The sequence below is a fragment of the Bombus bifarius genome, unplaced genomic scaffold, assembly GCF_011952205.1.
Source record: "Bombus bifarius isolate JDL3187 unplaced genomic scaffold, Bbif_JDL3187 scf7180000007968, whole genome shotgun sequence".
Taxonomy (NCBI): Eukaryota; Metazoa; Arthropoda; class Insecta; order Hymenoptera; family Apidae; genus Bombus; species Bombus bifarius.
In genome coordinates this window covers 1,320,686-1,348,285 of record NW_022884354.1, presented here as the reverse complement: position 1 = coordinate 1,348,285, position 27,600 = coordinate 1,320,686, and the positions used below count along the sequence as shown (strand labels likewise).

Below are 27,600 nucleotides of genomic sequence, written 5' to 3'. Positions count from 1 at the left end.
TAACGAACGAATTTTTCTGTGTCGGACCTCGTTGTTAAATGAATTACACGAGAAAATTCCCTTCTGCTTGTCCGTCGTCGTTGGCCCACGTCCAACGCACCTCCTGCACGTAGTCTACTCGACAATGCGCTGCGAAATAGTGGACGAAACGTCGAAAACTGCTTTCATGGGAACGAAACTTTCCGCCAACATTCCGGGAAAAAATATCTAGTCTGTGATCGACAAAGGGACCACGGAAATCACATCTGTGCGCGACTGCCTCTGAAAAACCTTCTATGTCTCTGTATTTCCATATTTCGTTCGCCTTCCAATATTTCTTTCGCTCCCGCTGACGATCGAACGGGGAACATTCGAATTAACTTCTAAATCCCCAGTTCCAATTGAAAAATAATATCACGTATATTTATCACAACGATCTTTAATCTATTCGTCTCAAACTTTGCGCATAAACTAATTTATTAAAATCCTCCGGTACACCAAAATATATCTTCCATATACTCGATCCGAGATAGGGCATTCACCTATCAGATACCTGTTATTCTGTTGACCGTCGTCATTTTTCTATTTGACGATCTGAGGGAAAAGAGACGAGCCGTCCGTGCTTGAAATGTACATAAAATACTTAAAAACGTACCAAGATACGTAAAGATTCGTAATACGTCGAGTACACTCGTCGAGCATTTGCTAGACGAGACGAATATCCAATATTGGTTTAGGAACCAATTTGTCATCCATTTGGCAAAGTTAATGAAAATACGAATTTTTTGGGCTAGCAACTAAGTGAGTGCGGATTTTGTCATTGGTTGGTATTGACAAAATCCGCACTCATCAGTTGCGAAACCATTAAAGTAGTCAGCTATAGCTATTTCGAGAATGCTTACAACACATGGCTGAAAAATCGCCGAGTTATCGGACAAATTTTGGAAATTATCAAAGATTGTTTCCAGCGCACTCTAGTCCATTTGGAAGCGTCACAGAGTTACTCACCTATTCGTTCTCGAGTGGCCTACTATCCGACTATGGTGCTCGATAAAACGTCCGGTAACATTTGAAACGGGCCGACGAGCTCAATAATCTCCGACACATCCATCTTCTACTTATCCTCGCTGCTGATTAAACAACTTCGCCAGCCAGCGTACACGCGCTTAATAATCGCTTTAATGATCCAGCGGAAGGAAGCCTGGGTCTGGGAACTAGGCAGCTAGGGCCAACGACCAGGCAACGAGGAGGTGAATCGCGGTGTGTTTCATCGAGACTTAGGAATCAAATATTTGCTCGGGCGAGAGTTTCGCCTCAGTTTACACGACGAAACTCGCGAATCCTAAATACTCAGCATTTACCGACTCGTCAACGGAAGAAGCGGAGGGTTGAAGGTGGATTCTAAGGGCGGGGGATGAGTCGCGGAAGCGAACCAAGAAGAACCGGAGGAAGAACGACGGGAGCACAGGACCGATGCAAGGGTTAATTTGCTGACCGTCGGTGTTTATAGAGATTCGAAAATTGCAAGCCATGCGATTATGTTGCTCGGTGGCGGCGGAGGCGGAGGCGGAGGCGGAGGCGGAGGTGCGCGAGCGCGCACGCGCGCCAGTCAAAATAGCGCTGAATCAGCGGCCATTATCACCGGCAAGCGACCGTTATTATTGCGAGTTGACTCGTCTAGGCGTTTATCGTCCGTAAGGACTTGCCGCGGCACCCTAATTGGCGTTTACGCAACAATCGTGAGAATCAAAGTGGAAGAGGCATGCGTTGTCCGTTGGACAACGGATCGAACCGAGCAACGAAGGTGCATTTAATCCATACATCCATTAGTCTATTCCGATGTAATCAGTCGTACGAATCTACAATCCAGAAGCCCCTCGTTGATTGGAATCCATCCTTGGAAATAGGCCATGTAAGTGAAATTACGATAATGATTCGCTCTTCCTCTCCCCTCCTCTCGCACACAATCTCTCCATTTCTCTGTCCCTCTCTGCCGTCATTCCGTGTTATAAGCTACTAATAGCTACCCTATACCATGATATCCATGTCAAATTTCGAACCACTTTCCACGGATTGCCGCAGGGAAAACTACGAAATGAAGTTGCGCGGCATGGAACAAAGATTTGAATAGCCATACCAAGATTTGATAGCTCCGCCTTGAAACAGCGTTAGTTAGTTTGGACTAATTTTCGCCAAGGTTAATATTTACCAGCCGAATGGCATTCTCCGTACGTTATCTGAACCGCGATAAAGATTCTCCGGTGCGAAGGTTTCACAGCCAACGGATCGCGTTGACGGCGAGCGACGCTCGACCAGTTATCGGCGCTATCTGAGCGCAAGCTTGCTTCCTGCAGTTGCAGGCTTAATTGAGAGAATGTTCAACCCGCGGGAATGAAGAACTCATGGAAAATTTTTTTCAAGCTTTCGAAACCCGACCCGCTCTATCTACATCCTCGATATCCTAATCTTCCTAGCCGACTGGAACGTGCATATCGATTCTCCATTTCCGAAGATAGTAGCCTATAACTGGATATATCTGACTTCCATGACCCGCCACCGCTTTTTCAGGATATCAATATTATACGCGAGCCTCTCCAACTAATAAATGGCGCGCGGAAGGCTGCAGAGCAAATTCCGGAAATTAGAGACGCCGGATATAAGAACACGTTCGTTGTTCCGATCGACTGCCATCGATCTTTTGCATTTTAAACAGACGAGTCTGCCTCTTGTTGGCTCGTCAGTCGAACGCGCCAAGATTATCATCTCAGAGATCAGGATATCGTTACGTTACGGAACTATTTCAGGACCACTCGTGTCACACAATCTAGAAAGCATAAAGCCGAAAGACAAACGTTATCTACTTCGTCAAGGAGAGAATTGGAGGAGTCTGATATTCGAAATGGCTATCGCGCGAAGACGAAATATCGCAAGCTCCCGTTAACTCGGCGATAAGGATAGCGCGCGAATCGGGTGGAGAAACGGCGAGCTCGTTTCGCAAGGGGCCAATAACGTTCGCGAACGCTCTTCCAACCGCTTCGATTTCCGAAATGCCGGCAGCCGACGAAACGGGGTTGGGAAGTACTTAAGTAATCTGCGTATCGATGATGGCTCGATGTCTGCACCCAGCTGCGAGCCTGTGTACCGGGTGTATCGATTCGACCACTCTGCATCTCTGCATCGAGCTAGTTGTGTCTGTCTGTACCATTTACCTACGTAACGTCGTAATAACTAGTGCTTTGGGTTCGCGTGCGCGATAAGAGAGATACGCATTCGCATAAAGACACGAACACGCGTGCACAGGCCCGTCGAACGTGCAAGTAAAACGAGTAGCAGCGCGAGCGAACCAGCTAGTTCGAGTTCGAATTTGAGTTCCAGAGAAACGATGCGAGAGCAATAGAATATGCATATGTATATTCCACCATATATGTATATAAAGCGTGCTCGCGCGTGTGTGTGTGTATGTGTGCGAGAGAGAGAGAGAGAGAGAGAGAGAGAGAAATGGGTGGAGGAGGAGGAGGAGGAGAGAAGCAATCGCGGATGGGTTTCCACGGGATTGGTAATAGGCGGGTTTGCATTGCCGCATAATGACTGGAACGACTGGAGCGAACTGAATATCGCCTCTCTACGCCGTCGTATATGTTTATGGGACAGTCGATGATGTATTAACGTCAGGGATGCGGTCATAGGCAGCTAATCGGATGGTCGAACCGATCGTGTGAATTGTACTCGAACGTTCGATGTCGGGATGATGCGCTCATCAACGTGCCAATGATCTACCTTGTTATTATCCTATTGTGAAAAATGTGACGCTCTGTGAAAGCTCATTGGACCGAGCATTAATAGAGAGAGGGCTCGTGAAATATTACTAGCAATACGAAGCGATACGTTTCGCGGTAATTGAACGCAACCCTGCCGCGAGGCGGGATCCTCGGCGAGTTACTCCGTCGATGGAAAAAAAAATGGATTAACGTTCGATTTGTTTAATTCCGTTGAATATTTTGCCAGGAATGCGACCAACCAGTCCGGTTCCGCATTAGAACCGGCCAATTCGATTCCCGCGTTTTTTCCGCCATTTTTCACGCTCTGTGTAACTCGACCGTTTCCGAGGGGGATTTTGACTATCCCCCTAAAAGTTGAGATATTCCAAAAAGAGGCAGGGAAACAACGGTAGTGAACGCCGAATGAGGAAAAAATTACGCGCGGTAATTGGCGGGGGATTGGTAATTGAAAATTGCAATGGTAGGTATGTTATCGTTCAATGAACTGCGAAGACTATTTCACCTCGGTTACGCTTCTCCTAACTTTGGCAAATATTTTAAAGTTTAATAGTTCGATTAAGCGGATACGAGGGCAAGAAGAATTCCCCCCGTGCCGGGAGCAACTGTTTGGCGAGTCTATATAACTCATACGGTATTCTCTTTTGGACAGCACGCTCAGAGCGAGCCGGAAAAGTTTCAAATTAAGCTTAGACTCCTTGGCGCTTTCGCGACTTTCCCGTAAAGTGATCTGCATAAAATGAAATCGAGATGGGAAGGAAAGCACCAGAAACCGATTAAAAATTTCCTTCATTCGTTTTACACGCTTAATCCTCTTTGCCCGCGATCAAGAAACGTGCGAAAAAAATCTGTTTTTCCACGTTTGTTAGTTATTATCGGTGCATAAAACGCGGGATTTACTGTTATTACAGCGTGCAAATATTTGAACGTTTCCTAGTAGAGATGAAAATACGCTGGTCTCGGCTGAAGGATTCTGATTGTTTGCGGACGAAGAACCGACTAAAAATCCTGTCGATATGGCAGAATCTATGTAATACCTCTGCATATACACGCAAGTTATTGATTTATTCCCTCCCCCCCCCCCCCAAAACCTAGTAATTTGTGCGTCTTCAAATAAAGCATCCTGACGAATCTCGAATATAAATTCTTTCAGCGTCGTTTCACGTCTGATACTGCCAGATTCGCAAACCTATTGAAATTGCTCCGCTAATCCACTCTCTCTGGTCCTCGCACCAGTCACCTGGCGCACATTTTCATTTTCAACGATCGAATCACGAATTTGAGAGCTCGTAAGGGACGATAATCACGCAACACGAACGATTAACCCCGAAGCAGTTAGGGTTAATAAACTTTTAACGCGGCGTAGCTGGTCGGCGTTAACGAAGTAAGCGATACGTAAGACGCTTTGCATCAGAAGCGAGCATCGGACGGTACCCGGGGGAAGGATCCGTACTTCTCGATACGGCTTCCTTTCCAAGATTTCCCCTCGAGCGGACCGAGAAAGTTTCAAATTGACCCTGGGTCGGTTTCACGGAACCCTCTTGCGTCACTTCCACTCGAGACTCGATCCGCATCAAATAAACTCTAAATAGAGAAGACGAAGACTACTGTCGGAGGTCGAGAAGCAATGACAACCGAAGTGGGGTTAGGTAAGTGGGGGTGGCAGGAATGACAGAGGCAGAAAGAGAGGGAAAAGAGATAAAGAGAGAAAGGGAGAGAGAGAGTAAAAGAGAGAATAGGAGGATATAACGGTTTCCGTTGCGGGCTGAATTTCTCCATTAGCCACCCCATGTCTGAGCGGGCATGTGCGGTTCCCCTGCGTGCATGCACCATCTACGTATCTACGTATCTGCGAATTTGTGTCCGTGTTGCGTGTGTGCTCGCGTGCATTCACATAGATATGGCGACGTGCGCGTATTCGCCAAGCGTACACGCGGCCTCAGACACCCGCAAAGATGAACGGGGACACAAATCACCGACGCAGAGAGGGATAACATCGGTAGGTGGTTTCTCTCTCCTAGACACGTGCGTAATTGAATCGGTCATCATATTTCGGGCTGGAGATTCAGTGCGTACCTTGTACGTGATGTGCGCGCTAGGTCGCATATCGCAAAGATATTCCCTTTTCCTCTGACGAATCGATGGGTGTTCGACATCGTCGCTTGACGGACTTTAGTTTCGACATGGATCCTTCGAAACCATACGAATTTGCACCATTATGTACCACGTTCCACCGAGCTTTCTTATATTTCCTATATCTGATTCGATTTGTGAGTTAGTTTGCTATACTTGTTAGAGAAGAGCCACTCAAGAAAATTCGGATTTCTTAGTAGAGACACTTGACCTGTGTGTGTGTCCCGCCAAGAAAGGCTCCTGACGCGAACGAATCGCAGTCATTTCTGGAGATATTTCTTTCTGGAAATACCAGGGATATGGAGGATGTTTCTCTAGATGTCTGGTGATTGATAAAAAAATCCCTCGCAGATGTGTATGTCTGCTTCGTTCTTAGGAGAGTACACACATGTACGCACACGGGCCTACGTTTTTATAAATTCTACTAGACCGCGCCTTCCCAAACTTTCCCCCTTGAATATCCGATGCTGACAACGATTCCGGTACTCGATGTATCCCATGGAAAACCGAGTTTCTCTGATTTCACTGTACGTTTTCCGATGACAAACCAATAGAAGATGACATTCTTGAAAGTGAGTCTTCTTATTTTCTGCAGGAACAATGAAAGATCGTGTTCGCGACCGATCGCGCGTTGCAATGTTTCTCAAAACTCGTGTTATTATGTTGAACACAATATCACGAACAAACGACACCAGTTACAATAACAAAGACGTACGGCGTACACTAATCACTCGTTTTCCTCTTATTCAGAGATAGTAGCAACGAATAGAAAAACGGCAAAAATGTAACGACTGCACGGGGCACTACACGCGATCGTTAAAATGGGAATCGCTTAAATAAGCTCCTGGAAAATCTGTCGATACCTCGGCGTTCCGTTTTACACGCGAAAACGCTCGAACCACTCCAACAGCTCCGTACCGTTTATTTTACAAATACCAGCCACGCGAGAAGGTCGATATTTCGGTGGACATTGCTACGTAATATTTATTTAGTTCCCTGCCAATCCGTATACTCCGCGAAGCCGGATAAAACGCACACAAATTCGAGATTCGGAAACGCCAAACTATCCTTCGAATTACCTCGAAACCTATAATTTCTCGTATTGTCACGGGACAAGCGGGCTAGGGAAAATCAGATTCGCTGGCGAGGTGTAGTCCGATAGAATGGAAGCGAAATATCGAAGAAATTCGCACGGAGGGCGCGAGAGGGCCAAACATTTTTTAAAGGTTCGCGTGACCAGGTGGGTCGATGGGGGTGGCATCGAAGCAGCAGAGGAAGAGGTGTAGGAATAACAGCGACGAGAAAAGGAGGAGGAAACGGAGGTAAAAGAAGGCAGAAGAGAATCGAGGAGGAGGTAGATTCAGTGGGTGAAAGGGGACACAGACAGAGGGAATACGAGAGAGAAAGAGGGTGTACGGGGTGAGTGGGGAGGTGGTCGACGTTGGTTCTAGGGCCGTAGGGAGCGCGTGCAAGGGAAGGCCGCGGATCGATTCAGCCGCTCGAGTCGAGTTGAGACTATGCTTCGGGGCTGTACTGTGCTGTGTGGCCTCTCTACGTATGCGCCGTATCTCCTCTTGCCCAAAGTCGTCTCTCTCTTCGGTGCGTCTGTGTGTTTCCGGTTCCGTGCACGTCCCTGTATAACTCCGGCTACGTGTACGATACCACACCGACATGTGTGTACCACACGTGCGGCGAAAGAGCAACGGAACTTAGGATTATTGGATGGGACGGGACAAAGAATCGCAGCCGCAAAAAGATTTCGAATTTTAATTTGTCGATTGTTGTCACTCGGGCAACCCACGTTGCCGACTGGTCGCCAGATCGAAACGGCAGATCTTCTCTCCATGGAAAATTAAGAAAGCTCTAAATAGATTTGGATTAGGTAAGGGATTAGGTAGAGTAAATACTCTGCTGGAGAGAATTTATTCTTACACATGTAGTTAAGTGTTTTACGTTTGTCAGACTGATAATTTCACTAATCGTCTCTGCTCTCTGTTTCGAGATCCAGTTTAAGGAAACGATCAAATAGTCAGTTTTGTTGTTTTATACCGTACACGTAACCAGTAGATTAGGATTGTCCGAATTAGGAGCGCGTCAACAATAGGTATGAATCTTTATTTAGATACGAACACGGATATCCGGAGCGGATAATGAAGACAAGGATTAGAGAGAGAAAGTAGAATACGCGCGCACGCGCGCGCGCGAAAGAGAGAGAGAGAGAGAGAGCAAAAGAGAAAGGAAGAGAGAAAGCAGGCAGGAGGATAGAGCTGCAAAAAAATCCTATTCTTTAACCCCTATTGGATTTAATCGGGTTTAATTGAGTTCCATCGAATTCCAATCGGTTGCGTTTAACTTTTCAGACGAGTCAGTCCGCGCAATACCGGACGTTGTACTGTTCGCGATCTTACACCGATTCTGGTTCTAACCGGCGAAAAAATGAAAATATTCCATCGGTGTAAGTTTGCCGGTGTATCCAAATCCGCGAGCGCTTCCATTGTGGGAAGAGGGTGGGGAGGGGCGGCGGGGGAGGGGGTTAAAAGGGTATGAGAAAAGTGAAGTGAAAAAAAGAATCGTGCGGAGCGCGGTGGGGACCATTTATCGCGAGTGAGGAGGATCGGTAGACCGAGCAAAAAGGAAGAAAGAAGGTGCTGGTAAAAAATCTCGCCCTTCGGCTTTTATAGAGCTTAATTCGCCGCCATTAAGTTTTAATTGGCCGCGTTTAATCGATCCACCGTTTTAATGTCCCTTGTAACCGCCTCGAATATATACGGGTTCGCGGTAACCATAAACCCATATATCGTGCGAGTAACGATCAACAGTATCAATTTGTATTGCTATAAAATCGCATCGAAATACGTAACACCGTTCCTGCTCTACTTTGATCTTTCATTTTTTCCCAATTGATGCAAAGCTTCTTGCATTTTTTCGAAAGAATATTTAACAAGCCTGTTGGTATACGCTGGCATAACGACAGAATTAAACAGAACAGTTCATTAAATGGAAGTGACGTGAAAAAGGATAGTTGAGTCAGAAAAGTCATTGAGAGTACACTGTAGGAAGCGCTATTAACTCCTACGTAAAAGTTATAGTCTTTTAGTAATCACATCCTTAAGTTAGTACCGTATTTATTGAAACATTATACGTCCCACCTTTACTTGCTCATTAACGGGCCGTTTTCTCTTCCAAATTGTTCCACTTTTTAAACGACTATAAGGAAGAATTCAACGGAACTACTAGAGATTGCAAATTCCAGATACGATCGAACGTCTAGGAATCGCGATGCGATCAACGATCCCACGAAACCCAAAATACCTCAGACAGACGCCAGTTTACGTATTTATGCGTTTCCTAACATCGGCTCGACCTATGGCCACGTTTCTAACAGCTCGATGAAGCGAAACACGAATAACAGAGGAGAGGAGCGGAGTATCGTGGCGATTTCTAACGCGAGGAGATCGCTGTTGGAACGAATCGCAGAGAATCGTGGCGTGGCATGACACGCAGACTAGGCAGAGAGAAACGAGCGCATGAGATAAAGAGGAGAGAGAGATACACGGACACAGGGAAACAGAGGCACGATCTCTCGCCTCCGTAAGCGCTTCTGTCAACTGTATGTTCGCCGCTGGCTTCGCGGTGCATCCGCATTGCTCACGCGCTGCAGGGCCCCTTCATACCTCGAGTTGCAGCCACGACGCGCAACCGTGTGTTCGCGGTACATGCCGTTTGTCACCATTCAAGACGCTGACGTCGAATACCGAGCGAGTTTCACCCCAACACGACGTCAGGATTCTCCGTCAGCTGCTCCGCGAACATCGCCTAGAAAGACCTCGATACGCTACTCTGTTCACGATATTTTCGATTTCGATCGACCAGTCGCACGACGACCATTTCACGGATTTATATAACGCGGTGCACCTCGGTTAACCGCAGACCGCTGCCACCCTGCACCCTGCACCCGCCCGGAGGATTGCGTTTCCGGTGCAAAAAGTAATTAATCCTGCAAGATGTTTAGTTTTTTAACGACGGCGACAGATCGTTACCGCGGTCGAGAACGATACGTAAGGAATAGCGAAAATCTAACCGAATAGGCAGTGGTTGCTGAAATTACGCAAAGTTTCTAATTCATACTATTCTTAGTATTCTAGGGTTACATTTAGGTTACCGACAACTTCATCGACAATGTTTTCATCAACACAATTTCGCTGACACGGAGTTCGCCGACGATGGACATCGCCTTTTCCCATTAATTATTATACTTATCGTTTACTATCGTTGATTATGTATATCTTTATCTACATTCGCTCCTGTTTCTTTCTGAAATCTATGCTTTTAATATTTTCTATGGCTCCGACAGAACTCACTTCTTATGACTAGTCGATGGAAAACATAATTCACAAACAGTAGTGAACATACTTGTATGTGTATTAGAGAATTACGTATCTATATGCATTATGATGTAAACGCGACCAAGAGGCAGACTCTCTGAACCTGAACGAAATCTAATCTTATTTTAAATAGTAATGAATGTGGATGAAATTAGAACATTTGATTGGCTATACATAATCCCGAATAAAACCTTCACAAAACAATTCAGGGTGATGATCTTGACGATATATTAAAAAATTATGGAAATCGGAGGTAACTAATTGTTTGTGAATACACGTTTACAGGATGTATCAATGATTTTTCTACTCATCATTTAGTTGCACTTCAACAAAAGTGTGATCGTCTAAAGCGTAAACAGCATAATTGGAAGTTTGCTATTTCTAAACGATCTTCTAACGTCACATTACACATCAGACGTACGCGTCTAACGCTTATATGAAATACTATCATAAAACTACTAGGACTCAACTTTCATCTAGTCGTTAAAAAAGAGTACAACGTAGTTCCTCTGTCTGCCTCAACAACGATGATACCGTCGTGTTCACCTAGATCAAAGTATGCATGAAGGCGTCTCGCGTCACACCACAGCGGTGAGAGAAGCTCGGTAAATCAGTGGTGTGGAGTAACGCGAACAAAAGCTACTTTGACTGGTCACCGGTGGCCTCCCAATTCCTGGCTAAACTATTTAAAAACAGTAGCAGTTGGTACTTTGTCCCGTGGATATACTTGAAAGTGCGGCGAGACAAAGGATACCACTGATCCAATAGAGTCCTTCTGCCGGCCAATCTGCGCAACTACTCGTTATCTTGCAAAATCAACGAGATTATCCTTTAACAGGGCTCGGCCATCTGTGCACTGTCCTAGGCTAACGGCGATTCGTCCGTATAAGGCTACCGCTTGATCGTCTCTAGCTTTGGAACGTGGCGGATTAACGATAGCTGCACGCGAGATCCGATAACGCCGTTCATGTTATAATTATCGTTCCGCTCAGTCAAATTATTCATACCGCGGGCAAAATTTCTAGGGACTTCCATACGAAAGTGGCGACACTAGGTTTCAATAGCTAAAACTTGCGTGAGCCGTTTGTCCAACCGTTCGTAGTAATCGAATTTTTGAATAGTCGTGATGGAAATTGTGCCAACCGGCAGTCTTCTAACAATAATATTTCCAATAACTCTCCTCCATAACTAAATCTACTTTCGAATAACTATTAGTACCCTCCTTCCTTTTTCCTCTTGTTTCGTGCTTAACGTCGTATACACGATATAAGAGCATCCCGAGGCGCCAGAATTTCCATTTTCAATCTCTGCAGGACCACTTATTTCTCAATATCGTTTCCTCAAACCACAATGTTAGCCCGTCCCATTAATAATAACAATAACAATAATTCCACCCGTATATACGTTCAGGACCTTGAAACGCAGTGCGATTTCAATTAGGCGATCGTATCTTTGTTCATCGGTATGCCAGTGTCTCGTAACTTGACGGCGTCCAGCCGGACGATATCCGAATCGAGTACGTATCCGTTGCAGGTTGCGTTGCCATTGCCCTGGCAACAGGACCACGGAGCACGTCCGTCACATGCAATAACGTTAAGATAACGCAAGCTTTATAGTGGTACGTATCTGCTGTGTATCGTGGCACGCAACTCGCGCAACTGTCTCGTGATTTCTATGATAACGCGATGCCATGGCCGACGTGGCGCGGCGACCTGCCAGGCGATTACATTTTTTCAAACTTGCCAAACGAAACGACAACCGGTTCCCGGGTTATTGTCCGTAAACCGCGAATCCATGGTCGGAAGCGAGAATTTGCAAAACCGTGGCCGCGTTTCCGGCCACGACTGCTTGAAACACGATGATAAAACTCTTGTAAATACCTGTCTCACGATACACCGATTTGCACTGCGGCGATCCGTGCTGTATCTCGTTCTCTCTCTCTTTCTCGCAACACGCACTCTGGTGTCCCTCGTGCCGGATGCCGCAACTACACTGAAACAGAAATATTACGGGGGTCGCGTGAAAAATGCCATTCCGCTCCTACCAGCCGGAAGCAACGCGTATGCTAGTGGCAATAACGAAACAGCTTAAAAAGTGGCCTCGCTGACGGTGTGTCTACTTAACCAACTTAATAAACGTAACGTGCGCAACGCTTGGTGAATGGGCCTGAACGCTCTTTTATGTCGCACTGTGGCTTTGTGTCGGGGTGTCGTTTTGTCGCGCGGCTCGCATTCACCGCGGTAACAAGCTGTAAGCAGTCGACTAAACTAGTCCTATTGAGATACTTGAAAAGTAATCTAGCAGAGATTGACCCTGTTGCTTGCTCGCTATTCGTAAGCGTTCGTTGCGCTCACTGGCTCCATGCCCCGCGCGTTCTTGCATAATGGTTTCTTCGTGGGAACAATATTGTTCTATTTTCAGCCTGTACATTTTCTGCATCGAGAGGACGCGTACATAGATCGAGAGATTCGTTAAAAAGATAAACGATGCGTGATCGGTCGAGTAGCCTGCCAAATTAAATGTGAACGAGTACGAAGGGATTTTCTTCTTTTTTCTTTTTTTTTTTTTTAATTTGAAACAATAACTCTAGGTAGTAAATTAAAGAGTATCGAACGAATGTAAATGAAAACCGTTAAAACGAAGCGTAGAGATCAAAGTCTGAAAACGAAGCGATGAAAACGATAGGCGAGGGGAAAATCCTCGAGAGGAGAGATTCGCCGAGGCGAGAGGGTATACAAATCCGTGCGACGAAAATCCATTCTTCGCGGAAGCGTCATCTTGGCGTTTCTCGGCTGAGCGAACAGTGGATTCACCAGAGATACGTTTAACGCGTCCCTTAATGGCTCGTTACTATCAATGCCACCGCAATCCGTATCGGAGACCAACTTGGCAGCCGCGTTTCCCTCATTGTGCCATCGGTAATGCGTCCTCCCTCCGGTCCCTCGCACAAACGAGGCCTCAACCTCTGCACTTCGATAAGGATGACGCTTGCACCGGAGACAGAATCGAAAGCCTAATAGCGTGTGTGAACAATGGACGCGCGTCGTCATCAGTACGACTATCGCAGAAAGTAAATTGCTGCTGCGACCACCAACCGGCGTGTCTTTGCCGATTCAATACCCTAAGACGTTGCTGATTTTCACCTCCTGTTATCTCTAACTAATCACCTTTCCTGATTGAGAGCTTCCATGCGATTCGCGTTAAAATTTCTTGCAGTTTCACAATTATTACGTTCTACAGGCCGACGGCTTCATGTTATAGCAACGGTTTTACGTTTCATCTGAAGGAGCAACGCCAAAGCTTCGTTCTAAATTTAAAAGTCAGGGCTCGTTTAGTCATTTAGCGAATTACAAATTCTTAAAACGCTATGCGATCTGAAAAGGGAAGGAAGAACCTAACACACCCTGGAACATCTCTATATCCGTCAAATTCAATTACGTGTATTTCCCTTCCTGCGTATCAAAGACGGTTTATTTCCTTTGAGAGGACTCATCCCTCATCGGCAGGGCACGCTGCCAGCCAGGCATTAAGAAGATGAAAACCGGTCAGCTATTATGGCTAGAAACGAAGCTGCGCAATTGTAAGTAAAACAAACTCTCAGTCGGAAGGGTGAAACACACCCCTGACGGTAGCAATAATAATCGTCGCGTGGCGAAAGGGGTGCCGCTCTACGTTCGTAGCCCTGTTTCGACTAGGTCGCCGTTATTAATACCTAGAGAACGAAACAATTTCGTAACGTAGCCTGGCTTATTATAATCCTCGCCCTTATACGTTCTGTATATACGAATCTTCCTCTTGGCTCGTCGTAACCCCTTTTCGCACGGCGTACCACCCGTGATCCGTCCCTACCCTCGCGTACTCTTCTTTTCTTTTTCCTGTCCCCATGACACCAAGGATTACGCGCGTTCCACCGTTCAGGTCGCCGAATTATTTTGCCTGGCAGCAACCCAGGGGTTCCGTTTCTCGGCTCAGCGAGCTAACAGGAATGTTCATTTCACGCAGCTCGGCGATCACGACAGTTTTTTAGGGACAACTGCGTGCTTTTAATCCGGCACGAAGCATCGAATTTCCCGCCCTTCTTGCGCTGAACGACGCGGATGGATACTAGTTTGCAAATCGGCGACCGGACAGAAACGAGTAGAAAAATTCGGAGGAATATGTATATTTCTAAGGTGTGAAAACAGATCTTATCTCACTGATTTTGACGGTGAAACACGTTTATGGAACAAGTAATAATTTATATTCGCTTCCAGTCTACTTCACGATCTTGGAAAATTCCGATCGCTAGCTATGCTCGTTAAACGAATTAATTGTTTTACCACGGAATTTCGGGACCAGTGCAAACAAGACCAGCTGTGTCGAGCGGTTAATTAAATTATTTCATTATTAATCGTCTATTACCATGACCGACCGTCCGGTCCAATAAAATCGCGCCCAGCCAAAAACAGATTAAGTGGTTGATTGCTACTATATAATTAACGAACTAATTAAATGGAGGATTACAATGTGCTGTTTATTGAGATTATTTCGGTTCTGCGGCTTAAACTGTATTTATAAAACGACCTCGACTCAATTTTCTAGAACGCTCGCTTAATGTTCTTCCTATATGCTATAATCACCACTATACGCATACATAAGTACTTGCACATTCTACAAAACAACTTTGAATTTCGAGAAATTTAAATATATCCAGGAAGATTTAAATAATAACTAAATCGAAGTATATATACTTTATATATAATATTTAAATAGTATTATATACATATATAAGTGAAAGTTTTGAAAATGACATGACAGAGGTATTCATGAGTGGATCGGCTAAGTGAAAATCGAAGCGACATAGGTTAATTCGATGAAAATCATCGCGATGAAGGGACGCCAATTTGGTGGTCGGCCGAACCGTCGAAGGTACTCGGATTTTCGCGATACTTGTCGCTTATCTTCACCCGTATCACAGGGGACATATCGGCTGGCAATCCATTAGCGTAGATCCCACGCGTGACCACGGACGAGATCGTGTGGTCGGACCAGGAATCATGGCTTGATCTAGAATCCTGGACGTTCTGGTTTCTGGCGTGGCCAGTCATGCCTTTGCCATGGACTCACTGTTCAAATATTGAAGGCGCGGAAGTGCAATACGCATCGGCGTATTAAAAATCAACTATACGGCGCATTAAATGCAGAAAAACGAAATTTCAGCCACTGACTTTTTCATGAGCTTTCGCGCAATAGTAGAGCTCCAACTATTGAAATTAATGACGCCCCGTTTTGAAAGTAGACGGACAATTCTTTATAAGATATTTAATATTACGATGCCATCTATATTTTCGCAAATGACTAACTGTAACGATGAAATCCGCATTGTATTTTGTGAATCCCTTCGAAGGTGGAAGTGATATAGTAAGCGGCTGGAAAACAGGTCAGTAGTTAAAATTGACAAACTTTGGCAATGTAAACAGGTAGTAAGTTGAGGCATTTTCAAATAAATGTCTAGAGCTTCTTTGATGGTAGTATAACGTCAATTCACAATCAGAGGTTTCCTTGTAAAGAGAAACGTTTATAACTGATTTCTTAGCTCCGAATTAATATTCTGAAAATTCTGATCGTACGACTCAGCTTAAACTATCAACGCTGTTAGAAATTGATACATAACAACCGATACAGTTGTGTACGTCTGTTAGTCGCGTCTAAATCGATTGGTTACCCTGTGTGACATAATGATTTTACTTTAGAACCTCACTATACATAGCTTCGACATACGATGATACCAATTACAACAACATATTAAAGCGATTCGATACAAAAGAGATCCAATCGCAATCAATCAAATACCACAAGCAACCATACATTTTGTCTACTCAACCGTTCGACGTTGGATCTAGGGAAATTAGCGTTTCGTGGTTGTCGGATAATTCCAACGAGAAACGCTCCCTTGAAGAATCGATCGGTTTGAAAACGAACGAGCAACCGGCTTCCGATAGCATTCATCGCCCGTCACCGCACACTCGTCGGAGATACGAGTGTTGGCAAGTTTCGCTGACCCCCGGAATTTTCCTAGACAGACCTAAAGCCATCAAGCCCGAATGCCTGCCTCTGGCCTCTTCCGCAAGACCCTCCGCTCTCGTGTACAGTTGAGCTTCCATGGATTTGCCCGAGAATGTTTACCTAGTAGACCGAAGTCGAAGAGAGATGAAGGATTAGAGACGGGTAGTAAGGTGTCGGTCGGTTAACCCGACAAGTCAGTGTGAAACTCGAAGTCGACGAAGAGAGGGGAGACGAGTGATCCAGTCAGCAGATGTGAGAGTTCACCGATACTAAATTACGTGATATTATGATAACGAAGAGAAATTTCGCTGTGTAAGTACGCAGCTCGTACAAACGGGACTATCGGAATGATGTAACCAGAATTGCTACGCGCCTTGATGTAACGAGAGAAATGTCGAAACTTTCGAACGACTTTATCCTTAAAATAGAACGAATCGATCAATTTGTATAACGATTTGATTTCTGTTTCCTTTTGCTGCACATAAATTCTCGCGTACCAACGATAGTAAACGAACCAATCGTAATAATCGTAATAATCGAACGTGATAATTCTTAGCCACGTTCGAGATCTGTGATTCTCTTACTTATTGCATTCTGCAGGATTCTATTCGGAATATTAGTTAACTAAGTTTACTCGGTACACTAAAGGTAATGAGTCGGGCGGCTGTTGAACGAACGGAAAGACCAAGTTTGGTTGATGCTCGACTGACCTCCAGAAATCAATGTGCAAGTCCAACTTAGCAAACAGGATTTTCATTCGGGTATCGTCGAATTTGAAAATTGGAGATTTTGAGGCGGCCTGCCTCAAGTTTGTACATTAATCTTCTTCCTTTTACTTCTCTCAGTTTCTTTCTTCTTTATTCGTCTCGCAAGAAGACACCTACCAGAGTTCTAAGTGGCGATTATTTCGATTAAATGTACGCGGACCGGCTACAATCTCATAGAAACAGCAACGAATTTTGAGATATTGGTTTGCGACCCTACGCTCAAGATCCTACTCTGCGTCTTGCTCAGATGTGTTCAAGTGTGCGACACTGAATTGCATTCAGATATAATTACCGATGCTTCAGCGAACATCGCGCGCCATTAGTTACAGACGCCAACGCGAGCAATAAATTACCATGATAAACAGCAGACTGATTCATCATATTTATTCGTAGCTAGTTGCAGCATTACCGTTAATTTACGTCGCTCGACAATAATCTTCTTAAGCCATCTCGCCTCTTCGCTCGACGATATTTTAATTATAATCGATGATTCTAAAGAGAGATACGATAGGAAGATGAGAAACTCGAAAGTACCATACGTGCAGAATTTTATTTATTTCTGCGCTTACTATACTTACGTATGCCATTTGCTCCTATAGCTCTAAATTTGAATATAGTCGCGGTGTTTTGGTACGAAGGTGACCGATATACCATTCGCTCAAGACGAGATATCTGCGAGACAAGAGGAGTATGGCTGATTCCAGACTGTCGGTAGATTCTATCCGAGAAATCGGTACGAGACTATGGTCGGCTTACAAGGGTGTTTCGTCGAGCAGGTGCGGATTTTGGCTTGCGGAACCCAACAGAGGTGTGCGACGCTTACACCAACGCCCGGCTACGCCCCTCTGCCTGCCCGACTAGCCACGTAGCCCGCTATATGGTCCATGGCGAATCCCACGGGATAAAACCACCCCGTGGTAGTCCGGACCAACTTCGTACATGTGGCTACCATGGATCCTCCTTCGTCTGGATCCATTCCTCTCTTCGTTCTACTCAACCGCTGGCCTGACCAGCGTTTCAGCTTCTTCCTAGCTCCTCCACCCCTCTACCAGATTCAGCCAGACACCGCCGCATCGACGAACAAACACCCCGGGGTGCGGACTTCCTGAATATTTTATTTACTCCCCGATGCCGCGTCCTCTCGCGACTTTCTTTTTGCCCAACGCCCTCTCACCCTCTCCATCCCCGTTCGTCTTTTTCCTTTCTTGTGTCTTTTCGCCTTTCTTCTGCGGTTGAAACTCATCATCGATGCTCCTTGGCCCCTTTCTCTCCCATCTTTGCTTTTCTTTGTCCTCTTAACGCTTTGTCCTTTCCCCCCTCCATCACTCCGAGGGCTCTCCACAACCCCTCCCCCCTTCTCGATCCGATTTTTCTTCGACGGTTGTTTTTACTGTCGACTCATTATCGATGCGTTCCACTATCCGCGACCCTTCCTACCTCTCCTTGGACTTTTCTACCCTTGCAATCCCTCTGTTTTATCCCAACGGTTTAGCGGATCACGAGGTGGCTTTGTTTTACGCTCCAAAGGGAAATTTATTATTCGTTGCCTTTTCGGACGCGCGACTTTTTCGTCTTCTCTTTATCTCCTATCTACTTCTTGTGCGCCTCTCGAGCTATCGATGCCTCGCGCTCCTTATCGATTCTCCTTTCTGCTCCGACTTCCTCTCTCTAGCTTCTGCCCGTGCCTCGCCCTCGACGCTGCTTTTCTCCCTCCGCCTCTTTTTGCCCTTAATCGCGCGAATTTATCTTGGTTAGAACGTCTCTGGAACCCGGTCTTTGTTCCTTTCCTCGTTCCCCGCTAGCACACACCGACTCAGGTGTGTAACACGATTCTAAGCGCGCGCGCGCGTATCGTGCTTGTGTGTCCAAGTGCTCGCGAGCGTGAGGATACGAAGCACACGGGCTACCTTGTAACGATCCGGCGCAAAACTGTCTGTGACCCATGGCCGCCGATTTTCTCGTGACTTCCGGCGAATAGATGCGATAATGTCCTCCTTTTACGACCGCAATGCCCGTTGATTCGTTTAATTATTCGATCGGTTCTAGCCGACCGTTATAGAATCCCAACGCCGTTTTACTCTACAATTTCCGAGCGGAAATGCTCCGGAGAGTTTTCCTAGTTGTCGACCGGACGTCCGCCGCCGGAATATCGAATTCGATGGAGAATTTACGAGAGCATCCCCTCCTGACAAATCGCTCCAACAGTCGTGGAAATTTTCTCAGAGACTAAATATGGATTTTCCGGAAGTGTTCGTTTATTCGATGAAAAGGGTCGCGACCAATGCAATTTTTAGCAAAAAAGAATACTATGATCCAGACGGATGGTATTCTCAGTGGACCTATCTATCACCGGTCCCGGCAACTACTCGGAATTATATGCTGCTAGCGGTAGAAATAATTCAAAGGACCTCGGCGCTCCTATTCCTGACCGTTAACCATTTGCCAAAGGCGCAAGTAAATAATCAAATATGTAGCGGGCGAATTGCGGGAGCAAGCCAGGTGCAAAATAAATCCCTCGAGATCGTATATCACTTTTCATTCAACGTTGTACCTTCGTTAGCCGGGGTCGAGAGGGTCTCTTAGCGCGATACGGCATGGATACGCATACTTATGTGTGTGCATACTTCCGTTCAGAAGTATTACAACACCTGCTGGTGTCATACGAAACGTGATAATTAACCTAGATTATCAACGAAATAGTTACAGGTGGAATTCTGTTTACACGAACTGTATTTAGATGAACGAAATAGTAGTAGTGCCTGATTAACTGAACCTCCATTTTTCCATATATATTCAAATACATATGTGCAACAGTATATGTTTTAACATTCAATCCTTGTTAAAGAATGTTAGATTGTTGAATGTGACTCCGAATGTCACTACACGAGGCGGTTATCCGATATTTTAGTTCCAACCCTCTCTATATCGAGAACAGGCACAAATATGAGGGTGTACAAACCCTCGGCTCGCTTTCGCCACGGCTCCTTCGTTAATTGTGCAACGTGCTTTCTTTCGTATGCATCGTGTTCAGCCAACCGGATGTCGGCCGTGTCCTGACAGTACGCACCTACGTGCCAGAAACGCGACACGGTGTACGTTGTATCGGCTCTAATCCGCGACGAGAACGGCCAGCGAATTCGTAGGGAATTAATCGATCGGGAGGGGCAAATTCCTGCGTAGGTATTAAAGGATTTCCCCCATGGTTCCTGATAATTCGATTGTACTCCCCCGTATTTACAAGGCTAACTCGCTCGCAGTTTCGACGAACGGCCGAACAAAATGAATCAAATCCACAGTAAATTCCAGGTTACATCCGGCCGAAAAAATGGATGCTCCATTACCGAACGATGTGGCTAGTAACGAAGCTCCGTTTATCGTATGAAAATGTAATTTTGAATATAATATATCACCATTACCACCGAAACGTGTTAATCCAACTTTCTTCTCGAAATGATATATTCAACTTCTTCGAATTTAACATTTTCTTCATTAACATGTTCACTGTGTATGACACGTATTCGATTCGTCACATACTACTAAATTATCTATGATCTGGACTTAGATGTGGCATATGAACTGAAAATCGCGGCATTATGGAAAATTATTTCATAATAGTCCATAAAATCTCACGATACGAAGACAGATTTTGAATGAAAATTTGTTGTTAGCATGCGGCATTGCAGGAAATGGAAATCTGATCCGCTGCGAACGTCTCAAGTAGCCCAAGTATTCTAAGCAAGTGAGAGCGTAAACTCGCCTGTTTAGTCGTTTTGAATTTATCGGTCGAAAAGCGATCAACGAGATCGCTTCTTTGTTCGTTAATCGAGCGTCGAGACAACCAAGCTGTGCAGCCAGTCTTCGTTCCCAATGTCTGAGGGCGGATTTTGCGTGGCGATCGATAATCGAGGGGCCACTAACGGCCACAAAAGAAGCTCAATTTGTAAGGCAGAGAGTATCAGACGCGGCGCGGGATCGGAGCCTGTCGGAAATCGGTACTTTATCCGCTTTGGGGCCTTCGGCATCAGAAAAGCACGAAAGACAGTAATTGCTTTTTCCCGGGGTACAAAGAAAATATTGTCGCTGTCGAGGGCAAAGCGCGGTTGATGGCATAAATTTAGCATAAAAAAAATAGACGGTAATCGCCTTATCTCCTGGGGGTCCGGTACAACGCGGAATTCACCAAGATTTTTCGTCCGACACGCCGTTGGTTACGCGTCCACACTACGGCTAGTTAACTTGTTTACGTAGCCAAATACATGATAATGTGTAGTAACACGATGAATGAATATGTAACGTCGCAGCAGACCAACTTTAAACTCACACCGCTAACAGGAATCAAACGTACGACAGCAATGTGGAACGCAAACTGCAGATTTCATTACGAAACTTCGATTCCTCGGACGTTTCATGTCGCGCTTCTACGCTTGTTACATGAAAATGATTATTACCTACAATAACACAAATAACTGTTATTCAAACATTTTAGTCTTTACTTCGCCTCAACTATAAAAGCTAAGCAAATGTTCCTTGTTACTGCTAGAAACTGTTTATTGAAGCAATGGACACTGCTTTGATCGTATTAACGATTAAGCGTTGTACATGACTTAAATATAAATTATTCGACAAACGTCCATCGACTATCGATGTTGTTGGAAGAATTATGAGGAGAGGAGTGAGGAGAGAAGGTAAGGAGGAGATCGATGCGAAAGAACCAGTAAATTTCTTTTAATAATTTCATAGGTCGCAGTAGTAGCGGTCTCGTGACAAAAACGGATTAAGCGAGTACTCTGTGGATGGAAACGAGCGTGAGAATTGTTGAAAAGAGAGAACGATCCGACGCTTTCCGTGACGACCCCTGGCGAGTAAGGAAAAATGACGTTTGCGTGGTTTCCTGGTGAAAAAAATGGCCAGTCGTCGAGTACGCGACCGAAAGTGCTCGAATAATAGGCTTAAGTTATTAAAAGCAGCGGGTCATCAGGTGCCAATATCGTCGAAGCGGCTTTTACCCCGCACAACGAGTCTAAATCGTGTAGCTGACTTACGCGAATGCATTACGGCGAACGCATACTTTCGAGCTTGGGAAAACCCACAATGCTTTGCGTTTTTCAACTGTTTTCTATACTGGTATATCACTACTGTGCTGCCATTTTAGCCAACCCAGAGACTACTCCATAGGCGACGCGACGATAAGAAGTATAGGCCACAAGTATCACAACGTTGTATTTACAACATTGTGTACTATAACGTGGCATATGAAATGACCCGCTGCAATTACGAATTAATTATTCACTAGGCGTACACTGTATAATTAATAAGCTCGTATAGTATATTGTTTGTTATCGTGCGTTTACAATGCACACACCATGGCAATGCGTTATTACTGCTGTTGTATGGTGTATCGCGCCATGGTGTACCGGCGGCAACAAAATTCAATCGGTATTTTGCTGTTGATAGATGCCATTTCTTGTAATCGATACCGTAAGATTTTCTGTATTTCTCGTCTCGAACATCGATATTAACTGCAGCACGGACAACTGGATTCTAGAGAAAATATCTGATAACGAAAAATTACTCGACATTCAAATTTCATGGGTACCTCTACATCGAGATTTGTGCATCAATGTTAAAGATGTAAGTTTTAAAATTAGTTATACACTTGTTGGATAATCGTAATAACACTTTAAACAGAACCATATATAATCATGGTATTAAAAGCTATAAGACCAAATGAGTTTCCGTTAGGTCGGTTTTAATCTTACAAGTGTACATACGGTATGATATATTTTTGAAAGTAATCAAATGACACGTATAAAATGGAATAAAGGAGGAATAAAAGGAATTATTACGTCGAAACTAACTCAACTTTGTCGGTTAACAGGTTAAACAAAAATCAAGTGTAATTTGGTAATATTCGCCTAACTTCAACTTCCATTCCACCTATAAAACGTGACTAAAATGCATCGTCGATCGATGCATCATTTATTTCGCAACAATTAGATTATACGCTGCTGCGTTGCTTCTAATACACATACAGTTCCGGCAGACAGGGATAAAGACGTTTGCATTTACCTCTTGAAAGAATCACTCGACCATCGAGGCAATCCACGACGAATCGATCGACTGGCCTCGTTCGCGAAGCATGCAGAAAAGAAATCGCCATAAACAAGCTTATCTCTGATAACGACGGAAATTAATGTCGTTCTTCGAATAAACGGCGCTAAATCGCGGCTATCGTTTCTCCACATAGCCGGTGTACGACAAACGCACAAACAAACAAGTGAAAGAAACTTTCATGATTCGCGCGACGATATTCCTTAATCTCGTGAGCCGTTTCATTTATCAGATCGAGTCGCGAGCCGTTATACGCCAACGAAAGAGCGTACGCGCGTTCGCGCGAGGCAACCGATCCCTTGATTTACTAGCTTTTCCACGCGAGCTGCAGTGCAGTTGTAAATACACGGCCCGTAATAAATAACGGGAAGAAACGCAACGTACAATAGGAAAATGGTGGAATCAGTTGCGCTCGCGCGCTACCTTTACCAACGCGCGACGATAAATCGTTAGATGGAAGCAGCAGACCACGTTAGGCGAGCGCCAAGGAATCGTGACTATAAATCTCGTTTTTGATAATTGCGACGAATGCTATAGAAACACGGTTCTATTGATAAATCATTTCGTACAGTATCAGAAAATAAAGGGCTGTGTAAAGAATGACATGCTTTCTTTTTTTCTTTACAGATACATCTCTTCTTCTTCTTTCAATTTTATACGAGACTTAATTTCGCGAGTATATCAGGTATCAACGAATTCACGGGAAACAATTCCAATTCTATAAACGAATTCTGTAGCGAAACATCGAATTCGAATGGTTACTTTATCCCGCGAACAGGCGATACAATTTCGATCTCGCGTTCTTTCCCGACGTGTCGCATCTTGAAATATGCATCGCGGGATAAGCCGCAGGTGCGTTCGCAGCTATACCTGTGATACGTTTGGTGAGACACGGGACCGTGATAAATCCGCCTTTATTGGAAAGGAGCACGCACAACCGCTGTTTGTTCTCATCGACTATGAAAGTAACGCGCAATAATTGAAACTGGAGCCTGAAACGTGATATCGTTCCGCGAACGTTACTCTATTAACTTGAACTTGTTGATGATACAGTTGGCAAACCTTCCAGTAAATGACGAGAACCGAGGCAGACAACAGAAAGCTACGCGTTAAGAGGAAATGTAAAATATTCCGTGTTGTTTTAACCGTCGCGAGTTTTCTTTCCATGTTCTTCGAAAATCGTCGGGATCCGCGAGCCAGTCGATATGAAAATCTCGTGAAAATTAAAGGTCGACGTCTCGAGCTAGAAGACGACCGCAGAAAGGGGTGAAAGGAGCCGACGAATATGTGTACCGGAGCTAGGAAGGTATGCGCGGAAGGTGAAAAGGCGGGATACGATATGAGTGGAATGCTTTACGACCCCATTTTTCACTAGATCACCTCCTGTACTTCTATCCCGGCCCCTCTTGCCCTTGTGCGCGCTTATTTTCTCTATTCCTTGCATCCTCCACTTCTTTCACCGTTCCATCCTCTCCTCTCCTCTCCTCTCCCGCCTTCACGCCATTTCCTCTTTCTCTCTTTTTCCCTCTTTTTCCCTCTACTCCACGCAGATTCACACAGCACGTTCGCCACCGCTCACCTCTCGGCTACCCTCCGTGTATTTGCATACTGCAGGATCGCTCGCTTGATTTCACACAGCCTCTTCGATCTTCGAACTGAAATTTAAAGGCGCGCGCGGTACCGAGTTTCTCCACGCGCGCTTAAAAGCATCATATTTTACGTCTGCCGTTCCCGTTCCAGCTTCTTTTGTTAGCAGAGAGGCCAGCCAAACATCCTGCAAGATTTGCTGGACTCTGTCCTCGATTCCTCTCTCTCCTCGACTTCTTTTCCTCTTTCCATATTTACCATCGCGTTTTTCTTAACTGCTGGTTCGGCCATGTTTGCATTTTTTCGTAATTTCGGCTCGTACTTAACACACGACGCTTCCACGAAGGGTTATTGTTCATCAGCGTTTCCGTTCTTTCGCAAATGTTTAAATACCGGATGGTAACGAATGGATGATATTTCACTTGGCGTCGTTCCACGAATCCCAACAATTCGTAATCGGGATGAAGCTTTCGAGTACCGCGCGCACCTTGTCGCGTTGCATCGATCACACCGGATTCGAGCGACAGGAATTAAGAAAAATTGGCACGGCATCGTAGAAATCGGCTACGACCTCCTTCTACTTCGAGGAGAGGTCAACTACTCGGAAAATTCGGTAGATTCGTTTTGGGCCGGCCCCTTTTCCCTCGGTTCGTCGCTCGCTGGTGGTACTCCTGGTGCTCAGGTCACTCGGCGGCGCTCTCTCGTATTTTCGTATTTCAATTTCAGGGGTGGAACGTTTGCCCCGACTATTTTGAATACCGTCTCCCACCGCGCACCCGCGGCACGAATAAAATGTTTCGACGAAATGTTCCAATAGAGAACGCATGAAATTCGCTTGGCCCATTTATAAAAAACCGCTCGCTAACCAAACTCAAACCTACTGCTCTTAATAATCTATGTAACGTAACCTTCCAACTTAGACTTACACGATACATTACTTCGTATATTCTCGTCCATTTCGTTTTTATTTATCGATCTCTCGAAATTTAAATCGGGATTGATAAAGACGGGTCGAGCGCGTCGTGTGCGGCGAACCCCGTTCCAACTGTTATTTCCTATTCACCATGAGCGAGGAGCTGCCAGTGGTAAGAAGTAAAATTCACCTGCCCTATAATATTCCTCGGCAGCTTTTCTCGATCGACGTCCATCAGTAAAAACCGTTTGAAAGACTGAAAGCACCAGAAACGAGGCGAAAGGGTGGAAAGTGGCTGACTTTTTGGGCTGGACCCTTAGAGAGGACGACGGGCAAGGTATAAGAAATAATAAACGAGACCATTAAGTCCGTGAATTTTCCTCGTGTACGAGGGTGGAAGAAAACGAGGCGAAAGAACAAAAGCCCCTGGCTTGCAGTCTTTACATCCCACGGTCTTTATATTTTCATACTGCCCTCTCTTTCCTCACTACTTCACCGGTTTCTCTCTTCGTTGCTCTATTCTCTCTCTCTCTCTCCCCCTCCCTCCCTCCTTCCCCATCTTTCTCTGAAGTATAGCAGAGCACGAGTTACAGGTTACAACAGGTCCTGGCCTTTCCATAGACGTCACATGCCGGACTTCGTAAATTTGTAAAAATATTCCGTCGTGTAATCTGCGCACGGTTTGTTTGCGGACCGGGGGAATCGAAAGGACGCGAATTGAAATCAAATGCCCGGTACGAACGAGCCGACCTGACCCTCCGTCGCATTCCTTGAACCCTTCGTTCCATCCAGATTACAATGTCAATGGAACCATCGAATCGGTGTTTTCACAGGGAATAAAGAGATTCCTTTCCGGATCGAGCGACGATCAAACGATTACGGAAAAACGTAGCAAACCTGGCGATCGATAAACAAACTTCTAAAGAACGACTCTTGCGCTCGCGCTATCTGCAAACGTCCACTTTGCTCAAAGCGACCGACGGGTTGATTCCGTGGATGGGTAATCGAACGGAATTCTTCTCATTCGCTTTAACCAAATATTTCAATGGAACGAATGATTTCCAAGTTTTTGAATAATCAAGTACCTACCTACTACCGAATAAACACTACTTCCGAGATAGAAATTCTAAGTAACACAACTGATCTAATCAACGCTTTTAATCAGAAAATCCCAAGCAAACTAACTTAGCGACGCGGCCGCCTGATAACGAACATGATCAAACGAGAAACAGCTCCTGCGCCCATGTCACGGAACGGTGAAATAAATCAGGCCAAGATTCAGTGCGCATCGTCGCTCCTTTGCTCAAAGTTTATCCTATAGATTTGGGGCGCGGCATCCTCAACTCGTTTAGCATCATTTTTTTTCCGGTGCATGACTCGAGAAGAACCATGACCACCCTTCATTCTCGTTCCATTTTCCCCCCAGTTCAAGGTTGAGCGAACACCCTTATCGACCTCGACGTGTCCGTCGCACGTGACACCGTAGAATGCACTTTTAAAGCGTGTCCCTCGGTAAATCGTAAATTGATTTCCCTCTCGCGTACATTGTCCAATTCTCGACCTCGTATTCGTGGATTGGCCAGGCCGCATAGAACAACCCGGCCGACGAATTCCATAATTTACGGTCTTTTGTGGCAACCTTGTCGCCACCAAGGGCGGAGAGTCGAAACAAAATAAGCGTGGAACGAGCTGTTGCATCTTGCTCACCCTTATCAGCCCTGTTGACGACCCTCGTCCATCGGTTTTACACATAATTCCTGCTCATTTTCCATGCGACGTTTCAAGGCCGCACTCTATCTGTTACATCAAGCGGTCGAAAAAAGACGCCGCGGGAATATACTTATTTAAAATCATACTTATATACTCGTACATCATTACTCATGCAGCACGGCTCCTTTATGATT

General features: G+C 45.2%; 1 protein-coding gene across 3 annotated transcripts in view; it reads right to left on the bottom strand.

The window, feature by feature from the left end:
* Nucleotides 1–27,600, bottom strand: part of LOC117210589 — a 258,899-nt gene that overhangs the window by 193,065 nt on the left and 38,234 nt on the right. The window contains exon 2 of one of the 3 annotated variants that reach the window (XM_033453749.1): nt 12,154–12,265. The exons of 1 other annotated variant lie outside the window; for it this stretch is intronic. The gene's annotated coding sequence lies outside the window, so the exon portion shown is untranslated. The remainder of the gene's footprint in view (nt 1–12,153; nt 12,266–27,600) is intronic. One more of the 3 variants, XM_033453757.1, reaches the window with a different exon arrangement.